This window comes from Lissotriton vulgaris, chromosome 3_1, assembly GCF_964263255.1.
Source record: "Lissotriton vulgaris chromosome 3_1, aLisVul1.2, whole genome shotgun sequence".
Taxonomy (NCBI): domain Eukaryota; kingdom Metazoa; phylum Chordata; class Amphibia; order Caudata; family Salamandridae; genus Lissotriton; species Lissotriton vulgaris.
Genome location: NC_141689.1, coordinates 2,032,623,074 through 2,032,641,220, shown reverse-complemented (window position 1 = coordinate 2,032,641,220; position 18,147 = coordinate 2,032,623,074). Strand labels below are relative to the sequence as shown.

The 18,147-nt window shown below is 41.7% G+C and overlaps 1 protein-coding gene across 7 annotated transcripts in view; it reads left to right on the top strand.

Moving 5' to 3' along the window:
- FAT1 (FAT atypical cadherin 1) overlaps positions 1-18,147 on the top strand; it is a 299,575-nt gene that overhangs the window by 23,579 nt on the left and 257,849 nt on the right. The window lies entirely within an intron of this gene.

Sequence of the window (18,147 nt, the reverse complement as noted above, 5' to 3'; positions counted from 1 at the left end):
TGGCGAAGAGATGTCCCACTATTTCATAATTTTACATTGGATTCAGAAGGAATGCTAATCAGATTTTTTTTCCGCTCAAAATTATGATGCTAAATAATAGTGCAGAATTTTTTTGACATTCCTCATCCAGCCCGTGGCATGCATCGAATCCTCCGGTATTAGTTGAATCACCAATGGCATGCCCATCATGACTGGGACTTTTTCACATGGTTTTCACGTTGGCTATTGGAACAGATGATCTTATTAGCCCTCTGTCCATTGAGCACCACCTGTCTTGATTTTAGTCCTTGCCCCTGTGATGTATTTTTAGAATCAGGTGGTGTTAGAAGGTGGCTCTCTCAGGTTACCAATTTGCAGCACTTAGTATTTTTTTTTTCATGAACACCACAATGCAACCAGGACAATCATCAGACCACGCTCACCCGCTGCACGTTTGAAGTGTGTGATTAGATATTCTTGCAGCAGACATGCATAATTTGAACAGAGCTTGGTTTTTCGAGGTTGCCTCGTCTGAGCAAGTGATAGGGAGCTCTTATACTACGGTCTTGCTATCCGCTGTATGCTATGAAGTGGTGTTTCCCTTGTTCGTCTTGTTTTGTGCACCCTTTACCTGAAATTAACTCTCTTGGTAAAGTGAGTACAATTTCTCACAGTGTGGACGAAGTCCTGGGGTTAAAACTGCTTTTTCTTAATGAGGCGGTGCCTGAAATGAGGCGTTGCTTCAACCTATGAATGAACAGTCCCTCTTTGAATCCTAAAATTTAGCAGTGATTAGAGACCCTTCTATATCTGCTTATCTTCCTCCCTAGGTCTTGGCATCTTTACATCCATCTGTAGTCCTCAGAGTGGGAGATAGAGCTACTAAGGTCCCAATCAGCATGTGAGACTTGGAAAGTTCAGTGCTACAGTTCCTTTAATATATCAAAGTTCTTCAGTTGTGTACTGTGAAAAGCATATGATGATTCTGCTGATGGCTGGAATGTGCATGCCTCATACAACATGTCTCATACATTGCACCTAGCGTATGTAGGTAGTTATAGCTCTACTTTTACCTGCATTAATAATCCTAATGTGAGGCTGACTGTAGGAAGCCTGTATTAAATGTGTGCAGAAAATGGCTGAAACAAATGCTGGTAAAATTGCAAGTTGTCTTTAAAGCTACACTGGAGTCTGCATTTGTGGGCTAATGTAAGTTACTGGGTCTAGGACAAATCTAGCTGCTCAGTTCCATGGCTTCTACAGAGAAAGTTGTAGCTTTTCCAAGAAATTATGACATATGCGAGCACAAAGGATTATTTATTTATTCCCCTCCAGTCTATAGCTTTAATCTTTAGTTTCAGAGTACCTCCACTTTAGCAAGTAACCGTTTTCCGACAATGATATTGCTTGGGTTGAACCCTTTTAATGCAGTTAACTTCCTGGCATGATAAAAAGGACAATCAACCGTTATGTAAAACCGAGGACTTAAGTGGGGTGGGGGGGGGGGGGGTCACCACTGTATGTGGGCCCATACGCAGGCTACATGTTTCTGGTGGTGTTTTTCTGCAGACAAGGTTCAGCTTGTGCAAGAGGACTGAGCAGGTCAAATGTTTCGAAATAAAACTCATTTGACCAATATAGAACATTGTTTTCAAATGGTGGAGTTAATAAATAAAACGTGTCTTTTGTTTTAACTTTTATAGACATAAAGACTCTAAGCTAATTGTTGCCACAACAGCTGTATATTTAGCTCAGAAAAATAAGACTAGTAATCTTAGTGGTGTTATTCATTGAACCATTAGATTAATGTGGGTACGTTATTGGTTAAGTTGTATCATTATATCCACAGTTTCTCGCTCGTTAAATAGTTACATTTTATCTCCTCTTCACAGCACATTTACTATGGACTTGTATCACCGATTCTCAGGTTGATTTCCAGCTGTACCACAAACTCACCACCAACCAATCCTTGGTTCTATCTCTTCTTTAAATCTACACACCACCTGCGTGTGTTAATTTCTGTCTTTATCTTGGTTTTCATATTCTCTTTCTGTGGATGAAACTGCTTTTTTCATAGTTTCCAAAATCCTTCATCTGCCTTATGTGCTGCTTCATTAAAAAGATAACTTCTGCATTTCAATCACATTAAGCCTCCAGTTTACCCTCATTTTTTTTCTCCACCAGACACATTAGAAACGCGTACTTGCTGAAAGCCTTCATCCCAGCCGCAGCCCCATGAGCCAGATAGCAGGGTCTGAACTAACAAGATCTATGTAATATACCATACAACCAGAGCAGTAATCTATGCCTTACCCTTGAGCAAAGTTTACTATCGTAGTAGCTTCATGTGAGCTTCAAGTGCACAATTTTCAGTATCCTAGGTCACACTTTCCTTCTTGACATTAGCTTGGCTCAATAAGTGCCAAATTTCTGAAACTCCACACATTGCTGACTGTGTTTCTCAAACCCATGCATATAACTGATCCCTGTATACTTCACTGAAACCTTTACCTAGTGTGCACTGGGAAGAAGTATTTGTTCTGCCAATTGTAACTTCCCAAAATCTCCATCCTCTGTTTTGACATCTGACTCTTTTAGGCTTTCAGGATTTATCCATTGGACTTCCTTTCAGATTATATACAAGCAATTTGCCTATCCCACTGTTGAACACAGACGTTAAGATTCACCATCCAATCCAGTTAGGGAAGTGCCACGACTATTAACCAAATCCCCATAACCCCTTAGTACCAGCATAGATCTCGATCTAGCCCCGTTCTAATCTATGAGGAATAAGATACGTGATGTTTGTGTTTAAATAAACCTAGTTTCCATTAGGGTGTATTTCTCAACATCTTCTCTACCACTATATGTATCCAGTAGCCCGGCAGTGTTCTTTTACAGATTTTGTTACTGTGCACAGTGTTTCTAATAGAATGAAAGTAACTCTTTTCATAGCCCACGGATAGTCCCGTTTTGAAGCATTGCTTTAAGTGTGGATTTTAGCCAATAGATTGTTTGCTGCTGTTCACTCTCCTTCAGTTGCTCCTGTGCAAATATTTTCTCCTTGTCTCTGTGACATAATGCGTGTTTGAATCGAGCTCTGGAGCTGTCATTGTGGAGCACATTAATAATAATGTATACTAATAAACACAATAGCATATCGTGGGTCGTGTATACATTGCTGTGGTATACAATATGTAAACCTGTGATCTCTAAAATTAATGAATGGCGATGAAGTGCTTAGGACTAAAATCAAGTTCAGAGCATGATAGGAAGAACCTCTTTTTCATTCAAATGGATCTTGGGACATGAATTTAATCTGCAATGTTTTAGGCATTCTCGAGGGCTAGACAGTCCGACAGAAAGCAATCTGCTATCGGCCACAGGGGGATAGGAACTTCAGACGTCTGCCTCCGAGAATGCTAAGCAGGGGCCCGCAACTTTTCCAGTGTTTGTGTTGCATGGAAATAGCTGTGCCGCGGTTTCTTTTAACGCGGCGGGGCCTACATAAAACCACATTGTCAGCTCATTCCTGAGCTTTCAGGGCGGCGCGCGCCTTGATCTGCGCGGCTGGGACGTCCTTCTTCGGTTTCCATGTTTTTTGATTCATAAATTGCCTCGATTGAAGGGGATCGTTCATTTTATAGCCGGACGGTCCCTGGTAATTCAGCTTTTTATGCATGCTTGACTAATTGGTCTCCTAGGGAGGAGACTTGTAATTGGAGCTGAGAAGCGAGCCTATTTCGGCTCATCTGATAATCTCTCAGTATATTTAATCACAGTCTAGTTGTGGCCTGTGATGATTAATTCGAAGAAGTAACCCCCCCCCCCCCACCCTTGCGCCCCCTTCTTACCTCGGGTTTACTGTACTTTAAAGAAGGGCAATCCCGCTCATCTCTTTCGCTCATAATGTTTTCACAATAACAGTTTCATGTTTTGAGAAATTGAAACAGTCTGCTATTGGTATTTTTATTTTTGTTAACTCTGTTACAAACTTCTGCGCCAGTAATTGGTCACTTTCTCCTAGTGTAGTGTTGTGTATTAAATGCAGGGCCAGAATCTGCCGCTAGGTGTTTGTTCTGAGCATCCACTCACAAAACCCTGCACTCACGACAATGTTACGAATATTAAGCGTAGGTGCATTTTAACAAAATGCGTTGGTTCTCGTGCTTTGGCAGCTGCCCTCTACTTCGCCGATATTAATGATTCACTGATGTCTTATGCGTCCTGGGAGAGTTAATAATGCATAGTTTTGACAGTGTATGCGTCCTGTGCAGGATGCACAGTCAAGTCATTGACAACATACATGAAACATTCACGAAGAGGCAACAGCTGGGCCTGGCTTGCAGGGCCTGAGGCGGAATGGCGTCTAATCTTTGTGTTCTCGGCTTTCTTCTTTCATGGCGTCTTCCTCCGTGAACAGGAACTTGCAATAACATAATGACCTCCTACTTCGTCTCCATTTATGAATCCGCACCTCAGTATGTCTGCAAGCAACTTATTTCACTTATGCGGTCATCTGAGGTTATTAGTGATGCCAGCTTGATGGATTTGCGGTTGTTGGGGCTTTGCACTGTACACAGTAACACTTTTGTCAGTTTTGCAAAAAAAAAAGTCTTCATAATCGTAAATGTGTTCTAGCCCTTTTGTGGACTGTGCCCCATGGGCTCATGCTTCATGTCAGTCTCTACACTATACCCACGTATTTAGCTTGTGAAGTTTTGAAGCTACGTATGTGAGATTGGTTTTCAAACACGATTCCACCAAATCTCATTAATGTGCCTTCTGTTTTTGCAGCTGGGTATCTGCTTATTTTCCTATTTCATAGGCTCTCTTATAAGAAATGAAACTGTTTGTTTTCTAATATTTGTAGGCAATGCTTTTCATTTCTACTATGTTAAACACCCTGACTCCGAAATATGAGGTGCGGGATAAGATGTAGTTAAGGCCAGCAAACGAGTTTAGTATTAATTCCATTGGTTGCTGTTGTCTTGACGCCCCACTATTTATGCTCATCCCTATAATTTTTGTTATATTTTGTGTAGATAATGCTGTTTGTGCTTAACATACCCCCAAAAATGCCCAAGCCTAACACAAAAGGAAATAAAAACGTGACCAATGTGAATTCCAGGTCTAATATAATACATTGTGACTTACAGTAATGTGCTTGCTGTGATTTATTCTTATTTTTTTTTAATCTTAGTACTGTGTTTGGTTAATATTGGCCTGGTCTTTGAGTCTTACCGTAGCAGTTTTCAAAGCTATATGTTGACTGCCCAAACCTCTTTCCGTCGTTCCTCACATGGTCCCCATTCCATCTCCAATACATGGTTTGACTAGTCTTCTGATTGTTGTGATGTTTAGGCATAAAATACTGTTAATTCATAAATTCTACATTTGTTTGAAATCCAGTCTTTCAGAGTTGATTCAGCTCTAAATTTTTTAGATGTACAGTTGAATATTCATGCAGCAAGATAATCGAGTATAGGAAGGCGCACACTAGCTTCAGAAAGACTGCATCTGCTGATTGTTCCCCTGTTCTGAGGTTCTGCATATGGTATGACACATTTTATGCGCAGGCTCCTGTATTTACTTATTCAGTATCTCGATTCATTGCATGTTGATGAAAATAAGCTCAAAGCATTCTTCTGTGGAATGACTTTACCTCTTCAGGTTGAGCACTGGGCGGTGAGTTCACAGTGTACGCTTTATAAATAAATACTTCATATCTCCTCTGGTTCAATTCACTCAACTGGTATTCAGTGATTATCTTTTCCGTGCTATGTTGTCTCTTCGTGGCTTCAAAATAGCTGTGTTGTCTTGGTCTCAGAAAATTCAGAAGAATTTTCACGGTGTGTTGAGATTCTTTTTGGTTGTGTGACTAGTCTTACAACTAAACCGATCCTCTCTTCGCCAGTACCAGACCAGATTTTGGTATCCAAAGTAATCATGGTTTTCTTCAATTACAAGCTTAGTGTTGTATTGTTTGCATCATGATACCACCCTTCAACATTTTCAGACATGAAAGGAAGTACCTGACAGCAATATGCCTGTCACTTGGTGGGGGTTGATGGTCATTTTCTTCTAAATAGAGGCATTCATTCCCTTTTTATCTTTAGAATAACTCAATTTTATGGGTTTTTTTTTCTTCTCAAAGTAGATCTTGCCCTTTTTAGCTGTTTAATGCCGTAATCTGGAAAATGCTCTGGGCACCATAAACCTGGACATGTTGCCACCTTAGCATGAGTTATTTACTTCAATTATTATTCAATTCCAGCATTACTGGTTTTCTGAGAGTAGCTCTTTGATATTTTGCGGTCAGAATTAAAGTTGTTGTCATTTAGGTAAGCTGAGACTAATATTCATGCCTTGTACTGGAGTGATTTCTATGGTTGTCCTCGTGCAGGTAATTTAGCTAAAAAAGATTGTTAATAGGGGGGATAAAAAATCTCCAAATAGAGGCTTAAGAGGATCTTTTAAACTGGCTGGAATGCGTTTGTAACCAAAACGTGGAACAGCTAAACCTGTATCTTATCTTTTACTCATTCACATACTCTATTATCTAGCTTGTTTTCCAACTAAAGAAGTCCTATCTTTGTTCCGGAGACTAAAGTACTCAGCTTAACAATTAAAAATAAATGTCTTCTGTGCAGCTGAAAACATTTAACCAGATTAAATAATGCTGCAACTATAGGTCAGCCCTACAAGCTGCCTCTGTAGATGAGGAAAGACTTGGAAACTTGGATTTGTGGACATTAACAAATACTGAATGTCTGAGTTCTTATAGAGAACTGCTCAAGCATCCCTTTGTAAAAATCATACCCTTTGTCACCATATATAAAAAACTGATATCGGAGGCAAAAAGAGCTTATTTCGTTGAGCAGATACAGATGGCCAACTCATCCACCAGAGAACTGTTCAGAACCATCTCAAAGCTGGCTATCCCTACTAAAGTCAGCTCTCATAGCAGCCCGGCATCGTGTGAATCACTAGCCTCCTTATTTAGGAATAAGGTAGAAGGGATCTTTTTCTCCTTTTCCAATGCCCAAGGGGAGGTGAGGGAAGCAGCAAACTGCCTTGAATTAAGGCTGAGGGTGTCTTCGGGCAGATAAGTGGGTTTTAGTCCCCTTCAGACCACGGAGGTCTTAAACCTACTGTGTGCGACTCGGTCGGGATCCCCCAATGATCCTTGCCTGGTTGCGGTACTTAACATTTGCCCTGAGGTCATCGCATCCACACTTACCCCTGTGTCTAACACCAACATTGACATGGGTGAGTATTCTAGGAGGTGGAAATCCGCCTTGATTCTTCAATTAATTAAAAAACCTAACTTGAGTGAAAACGATCCTAATAGTTACAGACCAATATCACAACTCCTGCTTCCGGCCAAGGTGCTAGAAAAGGCTATAAATCGGCAACTAAGCGCTTTCTTTCAGAGGACCATGGCACTCAACCCCACGCAGTTTGGGTTACGTGCAGGTCACAGCACGGAGCTGGCCCTTATTAAGGCCACTGAGGAGGTTAGAGCGACAGTTGACCAGGTAGGGGTGGCTGTTTTGATTCTGTTGGATTTTTCGGCAGCCTTCGACACGGTCCACCATGGGGTGTTCATGGACTGGTTGTCGAGGGCGGGGGTGGATGGCTCGGCCTGGAGCCTCCTGAAATCCTTTTTGGCCGACAGAACATAAACAGTTGACCTGAGGTTGGACAAATCTAAACCTTTTTCCCCTCCCTTGCGGGGTGCCGCAGGGGTCCTCCCTGAGTCCAATGCTTTTTATTATCTGTCAGCCCGTTGGCAGCCTTGATAGGAACTTTTGGCCTGCAACTTGCATCCTATGCAGGTGACACGCAAATTGTGTTATCCATACAATGAAGGTCCCAAGTGGATATGTCAGCGAGATGCCATGATTGTCTGAAAAATGTTGCTGGCTGGATGGCTTCCAACTGCTGAATGTGGGGAAGACCATGGTCCTCCTATTTGGGAACAACCAACATCTGGACGCCTGATATGTGGCCTGAGGCCTTGGGAAAGCTACCAGTCCCCACTTAGAAGATTAAACATCTGGGTGTTCTCATGGTCCAAAATCTTGACTTCGGGGGTCTGGTTAGTGGAGTGATTTCGACTTGCCTCCATATCCTTAGGATATTAAGAAAAATAAAAAATAAATCTTCTAGCCGATGGTTTCAGGACATCAGTCTCAGCCCTCATTTTGGCACGCTTGGACTACTGTAATAGTCTGTACCTGAATTTGAAAAAAAACATGGGTACTGATTGCAGCTGGTACAAAACGCGGCGGCGAGACTGCTGACTGGGATCCCTAGGTCTGCCTCTGTACGAGCGGGTCTCTGGCAACTACATTGGCTGCCTGAAGACAGTGCACAGGGCTTTGAATAGTGCATGTATTGTTACAAAGCTCTAATGGGCAGTGGCCCAGAGTTTTTGAGTAGGTGTTTTAAGTGGTACGTGCCTGGGAGAGCGCTTCGCTCTGCCAAAGGCAGACTAGTTACGGTGCCACGAATAAAAAAGGCCAGTTTAGGAGGAAACGGCTTCTCCTACTGTGCAGCAAAAGCCTGGAATAGCCTGCCGGCTCATCTCAGGAATGCCTTGGAGCTCCTCTCTTTCAGAAAGGGGCTTAAGAGCTAGTTATTCAGGGATTAGATCCTTGCATGTTCTCTCGGGAGTCAGTATGTAGCGCCAGGACGCCCTTGGGTTCAAGTACGCTTTATAAGCTCCTAATAATATTAATAATAATAGCCCCCAAAAATTGTCTGTAGACTTTATCAATTGTCTTTTCAGCATTGACAGTTGAAATAGGAAATGGGTTGGAGGGCATTATGCTATGGTCATTGATTGCTACTATAAGTTTAAGTACAGATGAACCTTTCTGGCATGGAGTTGTGCTCATAATACGAGTAGTGACAGATGTTATTTGATTTAGACTTGGCAATTATTAGAGACCCTTATTCGGTTGATAAGATTAGTATTGCTTGGGGTACTTATTGGTCTAAATTCAATTTAACCACAGTTGTTTCATATTGCCAAAAATGCTGAACTGCCACTTCATAAATAATATAGGGCCAGATGTAGGTAAATGGCATTTACCGATTCGTAAATACCGAATTTTACCGATTCTGTATTTACAAATCGGTAAATGCTATGTGGGTATTTTTACCGAATAATTTAACGAATCAGTATTATTCGGTAATTACCGAATCTGTATTTACCGATTCGGTAAATACTGATTCGGTAAAATTACTGAATTGACAAGGGGGACAGGGTGTCACTTTGACACCCTGTTGCACCCCTGATTCAGGCTTGTGTGGCATGTGACACACATACATGCCCTTAGGGCATGTATGTGTGCCACATGGCACAGGTGTACATGCACAGATGTGCATGTACACAGGAATTCGTTATTTACCATCAAATAGTATTTGATGGTAAATAACGAATTCTAAAGGGCCTGTGGCACTGTTTTCAGGGCCACCTACATCCAGATTTACCGAATCGGTAAATTTACCGATTCAGTAAATTTTACAGAATTGTTAACATTAGGGCCCCCTACATCTCAAGAACCAAATACTGGTCGGTAACGGCCGATTGGTATTTGACCACCTACATCTGGCCCATAATTGCTAAATCTCCACTCGAGGCTTAACCGGTTTGGTCCAACCAGCCACTCAGGACCCCATACAGTGAGTTACAAATCTTGTCTGGGCTTTGCTCTTTTTAACTCACCAATGTTTTAAGCTTTGCTTTAGGTTTCTTTTACAAGTGCCACTGAATGTACGTCTGCCATATGTGTTAGCAGCCAGCAAATGTAAACAAGAATCTACCCCTGAATTACTCAAGTGGTCCCTATTCCTTTATCGGTTCTTAGAAAACAATGAGACTTGTTATGTAAACGTTGTCTGTGATGGAGTCCTAGCTCCCACTTACTTTACAGCGACGTATCTTACTTTATATATTGCAGCTCTTCTCCCAAGCTGTAACTCTACGGCAGTGCACCACCATTTAACCAGTGTGAATCTTTTTTACCCTGAAGGTTTCTAGAACACCTGAAATTCTGCCCTGAAGTATATTGGTATTCTCATTCCTGACATTGATCAGATCCCTTTGAGATAACCTACTCTTTTTAAATTCATATCGACTACCCAGGTGCTTTCATTGCTTCTCCAAGAACAATATACTAAAGGTTTTTTGATGTTTTCTCAAGGCTGTTAACATTCTTTTGCCCTACCCCCAAAAATACATTTAAACCCTGCAAAAAACATCTTTCTGCTTGGAACTTGCAATAACGATACTTCAGTGCATGTGTGGTATAAATTAGGATAAAACAGTTTATCGATGAGCACAGTCCAAACGGGAGTTATGTTTTATGTAACTATATGCTTGGATGCACCTCAATTGTGTGTGTGCACTATTTGTTGAGATGCAATGCATTCTATATTAAAGCTTTTTTTCTAGATTGATTGATTCATAGATCCCTCCAAGATAGAAATCTTTCCTGTTAAAGAAATGTTAGGGTTCAAACCAAGTTACAATTTACCACATATGGTATGTCCGAATGTATGACGTTACAACGAATTCCGTTGCAACGCATGCCTTTACCACGCATGCGTTACAACGGAATTCGTTTTCCACGCTTAACCTTTACCTCGAATATTCCTTTACCACGCATACATTTACACAGTTTTTTGTTGTAAATGTATGCATGGTGAGGGCATACTCTTGATAAAGGTTAAAACTCTCCACTTACATTCCCCCAGCCTCACTCCTTATATTTACCCTTAAATATATATATATATATATATATATAATTTTTCTAAAATACCCCTTACCTTTTAACTCGCCTTCCCTCCATCTCCTCTGCATACGTCGTTAAGAGGAAGCGCAAGTTACTTTCCGTTTCCTCCCTAACGACATTGATTGCTTCAGCTTCGGTTTCGGCTTTTTCTTCGGCTCCTCAGGTTAGTTTTTTTTTTTTTTTGGGGGGGGGGGAGACCCCCCCAGCCCCCCTTTTTATCCCAGACCTTTATTTTTTTTTTATGGGGGAGGCCCCCCAAACCCCCCTTCGTTTTTCTTTTCATTTACCACACATGCCTTTACTACGTATTTCGTAGTAAAGGTATGCGTGGTAAACCCTTTCGTTGTAACCACGCATGTGTTGTAGTGCATGCGTGGTAAATGATTTCGTGGAAACGGCTTCGTTGTAGAGTCCGTTTCCCGTATGTCCTGGCAAAAGGACGTCCCAGCACTAAATGGAGGAGGAGAGGATGCAAAAGGGAATGCTAGATCAACAGAAAAGCCCTTCTAAAAGACAGTAGATTGGTGATGTTTCTGATAGGGAGTGGCAATGAGTTCCAAAGGGCAGGGTCTCTCTTGTGTGTACTATTAATAGCAAGTTCGCTCTTTTGCCTATCAGGTTAAAAGGCAATTGGTGAGAGACTGTTGCTTTTCTTTTGGGGATATGTTTAGTTAGTACCAAGTTTCTTATTTGGGTAGGGCATACAACTTATTTTGTATGTCCACTTAAGATGGAATTCATGGGTAAGTCATCCTAACGATTATAACCTCTTCTCACGTCTAAACGTTTTAGTAGTGAATTAGAGCTGTTTGTCTAGAGACTATTTCTTAAAGTGCCACTAGGTTTCTGTATTCAAGCACCTCCAACATATTAGCTAGCTATTTACATGGCTGGCCGCGTTGTTCCCCTTCCATCAGGTCTTTGCTGTAACATGATCGATATATGGAGGGAGCTACCCATGCTGCCAACCATTGTGTAAACACTAGCAAATCCCTGCATGATGACTATGAGATATAACCATTTCCACGTGCATCCTCCGGTACCTGATTAACGTATGAATGGATATGAATGTGTTTCTGATGACATCCAGCATAGCACGCGGTTAATGAATATAAGGTCAATATAAATAAATAAATGGATGGATGGATGAATATGAGACAGATTGAAGGTCATTAATAAGGACTGTAAGTCTTCAACCACTGTCAGTGATACTTTATGGTGGTGTGGGTACGGCTGCTTCCTATAAAAGTGTCTTAAGCAGCTCTTTTACGAAGAGATTTGAACACAATTCTGGTCTCCTGCTCACCAGCAAGGTTACTCTAGCACAGTATTTACCCATTCAATTAATAATGGAAACCTTATTGAGAAGTTTGAGTTCTTTACTGATGACCCAGAGTATTTTATTGTAGAACTATCACAATGTGCTGGAATTTCATGGCATGACAACACCTTTCCCTACAAGAGGAATTAGTTAAGGAAAATATATCAAACCCATCTTCCCCTGTAGAGTACTCTTAACTTTCTTTTGAGATCAAAGGGAGAAAGCCCTTTCTTTAGAAGGTGCAGGGAAACTATACTGCTCAATGTACTCTTTTACAGGCAAACTACTGTATTAGTAACTTTATACTATTTCTATTCAGTGAAGAGAGATTGTACCCTTTCTTCCTACCAAGGTTTATTTGTGCTGCTGCATTTAAGGAAACGATGTGTAACCTGAGAAGGAGATTATACTACTAACATATGTGTCATCATAGTAACAGTGACATTTACACTCGTTGCCTTTAATGATTTCCAAGACCATGCTTTATGTTGGCTTGACTCTTGCATTGTCCTTTGCTGTTGGATAGTGGAGAGTGTTGTCCTGGGAAGGAATCAAGACAGTTTCACTGGCACATCTAGAGTTATTTTGTAAGTTGTGCTTCTATTTCAGAAATCTTAGCGAAGCCATGTGGGATGCTACTCGCGCACTGAGTGAACTCTGTTTTATTTATATACAAACTTTACTGTACAAAATTAAGAGTAATTCAGTTTGTAAAATTGTTTGGTGACCTAAACTCTCAGCCTCCTCCTATTGTGTTTTGTTTCTATGGGTTAATGTAAGATAGACTGATTTACACGTTGTATGTCTTTAATGCACCCACCCTCTCTGCGTTTGACTAAAAACCGAAACACGTCTGCTCCATGGCTGGCAGGGTTCATAGCAAAAATGTAAGCAAAGGGTTTAAAAGGGGCAGGATCCGGGATTAGCTCATAGTATGCATGTTTTTGGGTAACCTGGCCTAGATGCTGCTGCAAAACAGTTTTCCGCTCCTGTGGGTGCTAATAGTTGCCTAGAGGGTGTAATAAAGCTAGTGTGATATTATACTATGTTGCAAGAGTGAATGGGTTTTTTTTTTTTTTTGCCAGCTGTCGAACGGTTTTGTTTGATTTGACTTTGCTATGGCCCGTATTTTGTAGATCAACGAGCCTCCTGCTGAAGATTTCCTAGAGCAGGAGACCTTCCTGTCATTTCTAATGTTAGTGGGAAGCTCTGCTAAAGTTATAACACACACAGACTTTGGGAGAGATCCAGGAAAGATCTCTGAATGAATGTGATCTTCTGGAGTCCAACAAAGTACCACTATTGCTGGCGTGCTGTTCATCCAGTTGCAACAACTTGCACAGACTGCAGCTGTTTCACTGCATGAGTTGGTTGCTGCGCCTTGGCTCTCTAGTTGAGATGTGTTGAGCCAATTGATGGAGAGCCAACATACTGGTGTTAAATCTCAGGAAGTCAGAAGTATTCATGGAATGTTTCAATGTTAGAACATTCCTGGCCGGATCAAGTCCACGCATTCACTTGCATATGCTCGGTGTGAACCTGGCTAATCCTCGTGATCATTTCAAGTTGAGCACTGGCCCAAAATCTGTCACTTTGCACATTGATGAGGGCACAAGAAAGGAAAGCAATGGGAACTAAAGGTCATTTGCATATTGACAGCTTTGCAGTTTCTGCCACCAATACTACTTTGAGCCATAAGCTTTAATGTTGATGACCTGTTAGGGCAGAAATGAACCGCTTAGCTGTAATAAAGTGCGTTTGGTGCACTGTTACTGCAGTAAAGTACAATGGGCCGAAAATGACTTCTGTTGTCATCCTGAGTGTTAACAACATTTTTGTCAACTCATTCTTGACAGTACTTTATCTAGCGGGTTGCCTGCCGTCTATGCTGCACAGAGGCATTTTTCAAGAACAAGGCCATAAAAGGCAGCTGTTTTCTGGAGAAACTTTACCTGCCTTTTTCATTGGGGCGTACTCCGTGTTGCATTAAAAAAAATGTAATCTTATCGGTCTATCTGTGGCCTAGCAAAGCAGTTACGTTGTGCCGAGAAGCCTGAAACACGCTATTGTGTTCTTGACATTTGTGTCTCATGACCTGATGCTTAAGGTAACGAAATCGAAATGCTATGAATTGTTTTGGTGTTCGAAAGGCATGCGCTTTTTTTCCTGGCTGTAAAAACAGAGAGCCTTCCAAAAAGCAGTCTCGAATTGTGGTTGATACCTTTTTTGTTGAAGGATGTTAGTTCGTTTTAATTCGTTTATAGGTCTTGTCTACATCAATGAGCTCTTGCGGTGTATACACCTAAGGGAAGCTTTCGGATGGACCCTTTGAGCAGCTGGCCTCTTTGGGGTTAACTGCTTCGCACATTACTTGTCTAATGTGTCCATCAGGAGTTTGCTCGGCCCACGACAATCGTGGGTGTTTACTTTTAGTGACCTGCAAAAAGGGCGTTAATTTCCCGAACATTCTAATAATTAGATCTTGTGTTTTTATATTCGACACTCCTGAAGCACTGTAAATAACATTTTACTATTGCCCAACTTTTTTGTTCTCGGTTTTATGGCCTGCATGGATGATGGCGGTCTGCCTTGCTGTGATGCAAAGCCTCCCGGCACACTTCATTTTTCAGCAGCGGACGTTTTGTTCCAAGTCCTCCTGCTGCCTTATGACAGATGGGCATTTAAAGTGGCTTTTGTACCCTCCTGTTCACCTGTGCACTCTCCAGCTGCCGGTGTGCGCAGCTCTGGGAGGGAGGCGAGCAGCTGTTGCTGCAAGAAGTGACGTTTCCCACGTCCATCCGTAGAAAAAACCCTCCCGACTGAAACTTGCGAGAAAACCACATGTTGGAGATGAGCATTTACTTCTCATACAGACAGGTTCCTATTCGTTCGCAATCAGAAGCACAGGCGCCGCAACAGTGAGTAACATAGAAATACAAATGTGGTTGCGCACCTACAAGTGGAAAGTCCAAAACCTCCAATAATCGTCTTTTTTCTGATATCCTATTTCATATTTATAAAATTGTATACAGCCATAGCCAACACTTCATTTAAAAAAAACTTCTTGAGAGTTTTTTTAATCCATGAATCCATGTATTTTCATTAGGTCAATAATCATGAGAAATCCGGTCAGCAGTGTCATTACAATGCAAATTCAGTTCCTGATCTATTTTATCTCCATATTTTGGTCATGAACCGAGTGCATCCACATATAATGGGTCAGTTGTACCTTATATTGACACCTGAATCAGTGTGTCCTGTGGTGACAAAGGCAAAAAGAGCAGATGATGGACGGAAAGCTGAACAATGCAAATATTCACCCCAGTCATAGATCTGGGTTTAATTCATTGTTTCTTTTGCTTACCACTCCACCGCAGTTTGGACCCAACCATATGCAAATAAATGGCTTGATCCTGCTCCGCATAGGACAGTCCAACCCGAGCTCCCAAGCCAGGTCCTCCCTGGACCAGGAACCAGCATCCTAGGACCGGTTTTGGGGTATCACCACTCTTCTGCCAGGCTAGCTTGAATCCAGTGGCACAGTGAGCCCGGGACCCATGTCTGGGCATAACCGGCACATTTAGGGTGAGAAAGCAAAAGAGACACAGGTGATATGCAGAGCAAATCAAACATTCACCCACAGTTAAGAGATCTGGGTTAAATCCATTTTTATTTTGCTCACCCCGCCACTCCAGTTTTGACTCCTTATGCAAATCAGTCTTGACCCTGTGCCTCATGGGAATAGTCTGGTCCGAACTGCCAAGCCAGGTACACCGTGGACAGGAAACCAGCATCCTGGGACCAGTTTCAGGGTATCACCCTTTATCAGCCAGGCTAGCTTGAATCCAGTGGCACAGTGAGCACTGAACCCATGTCTGGGCATACCCTTCCCACTTAGGGCTGCAAAAGCAAAAATAACCGATGATGGACAGAATGCTAAACAATTTAAACATTCACCCTCCGTCACAGATCTGGGTTTAATCCATCATTTATTTGCTTGGCACGTCATCCCAGTTTGGACCAAGCCATATGCAAATCCGTCTGGACTCTGCTCCTCATGGGAACAGTCCAGTCCAAACTGCTAAGTGTGGTGAGCAATAACACAATGGATTAAAGCCATATCTGAGGGTGAATGTTTGCACTGTTCAAGCTGCATTTTTGTGGTGATAGCTTGTCCCTTAGAGTACATCTGCAACAGCCTTTGTTATCTTTAGTTGTTTAAATGGTGGACACTTCATCTGGGTCAAGCAGCTTTCATTACTTTTGATTCTTATTGCAGCTCTTGTGGCTTTCACCTCAGCCCAGTCTGATTTGTATTTATGCCAGGTGACTAGAATGGCTAATCCTGTTTAACTTGCGTGTGATTTTTTTGTTGTTGTTGTTTTTTGCGGGGCACCACTTTAAAGGCAAGCCATGTGTTTCATTTGAGGTCTATTTTCTGTGTTTAACCTTGTGTGGTGCCTTAAAGGCAGGGCCACTGGAATCTTGCTATTGTGCGGCCTCCGCTTTTTTCATATTATTATAAATCCCTCACATTTGCCACATAATCCATCATCTGTTGGAAGGCCCTTTGTAAAGGTTGACTGGTAACTTTTCTGTTTATGGCTGTGTTTGAATGTTAAACCGGTACTAACGAGGTGCAACCTATGCCCAGACAGTGTTAACCAGTATAAAAATGACAAAATGGTGAAGTAATGCTATCTCAAAATGTGCAGCATAATTTGCATTTTCTTGTATAATTTGGCCAACCTTGCCTCCATAATTTGCCCCCCCTCTTGCCTCATAATTCCAGTGGCCCTGCTTTAAGGCATGTTAATGAACTGACGAGGAATTATAAATTCAGATTTACTGAGACATGTATTAATTGTGACATCTGCTAATTACAGGGCTTAGTAGTTCTCCATTAAATTTCAAGGATTGGGAAGCCATCCAGTCTTTCTTATAGTGCATGCAGTGACAGACAACAGTACAGCTAGCTGTGCATGCACAGAGAACATACACCCTTGCAAGCACACATGAATGTGTTGACTGTGTGGTGCATGGATGCATATGATCAGTATGCATGTGGGCCGTTTGAAAGTAGGTGCATGTGCTGTGACTTGGTGCTTGTTGTCTATGCATATATACTTGCCCATAGTGGTGTTCTTTACATGCACAACAGCAAAGCTAAACCTGTTAACTTTGTCAAGGCTTGCTGTTTTATTGTGCGTGTGTTTGTGAATTGTTGCTAACCATGTCATAACTAATACTTGCTCTTGTCATGCAGCTGTAAAAAATAAAATTCTGGTGGAATTTTCCTGTCAGTGGCTTCATGTATATCGCTCGTGCTCTTTGGAATAGGCGTGCATAACTGTGCAGGTTGATAAGGCGGGTGTAATGATTAGCAGGATGTTTTGTTTCATTGTTGCCATGGGAGCCTAAAAAAAAGCATGTTGATGGTCATTTTATTTTTACCCATGACATTCAAAAATACTCTGTAATGCTCCTGAATTCAGATTAGCAGTCCCTAAATCATAGTCTTAAAACATTTAAAGAATGTTAGTTTTCTGTTCTGAGAGTTCTTTTGTGTGGGCAATGCATGTCATTCAAAAGAGACCTTTAAACATTTTGCTATAGTTGAATTTGGAAAAGACAACAGGCACTGTAGACTTGAATAAATGGATTATTTTCTTTCTCATAGTACAGTTTTGTTGAACCGGAAAACCACTTTTTTATCTTTCCATTAGCCACAAATTAGGTGTGGGCGCAACTTGCATAGTGTTTTGTTCCGGTAGTCCCCGGAGTACATTGAAAACTTCGGGATTTGGCAGAATTCCGCGAGCGGTGGAATTTCAGCACTTCACACTGCTCACGCTGATTTTTAGCACCAGGAGCTTGTTCTACGCTGCAAAATGAGCGCAAACTGCACCATGTGCCATGCCAGAGGGCGATGCTTATTTTTGATGTTCAAAGCCTAAGTTGTGTAGTGCCAAGAATGTGTGTGACGAGTTTGAATTGAGAACGTTTGTGTATCTGGAGCCAGTGGAGCTCCCTGAGGTG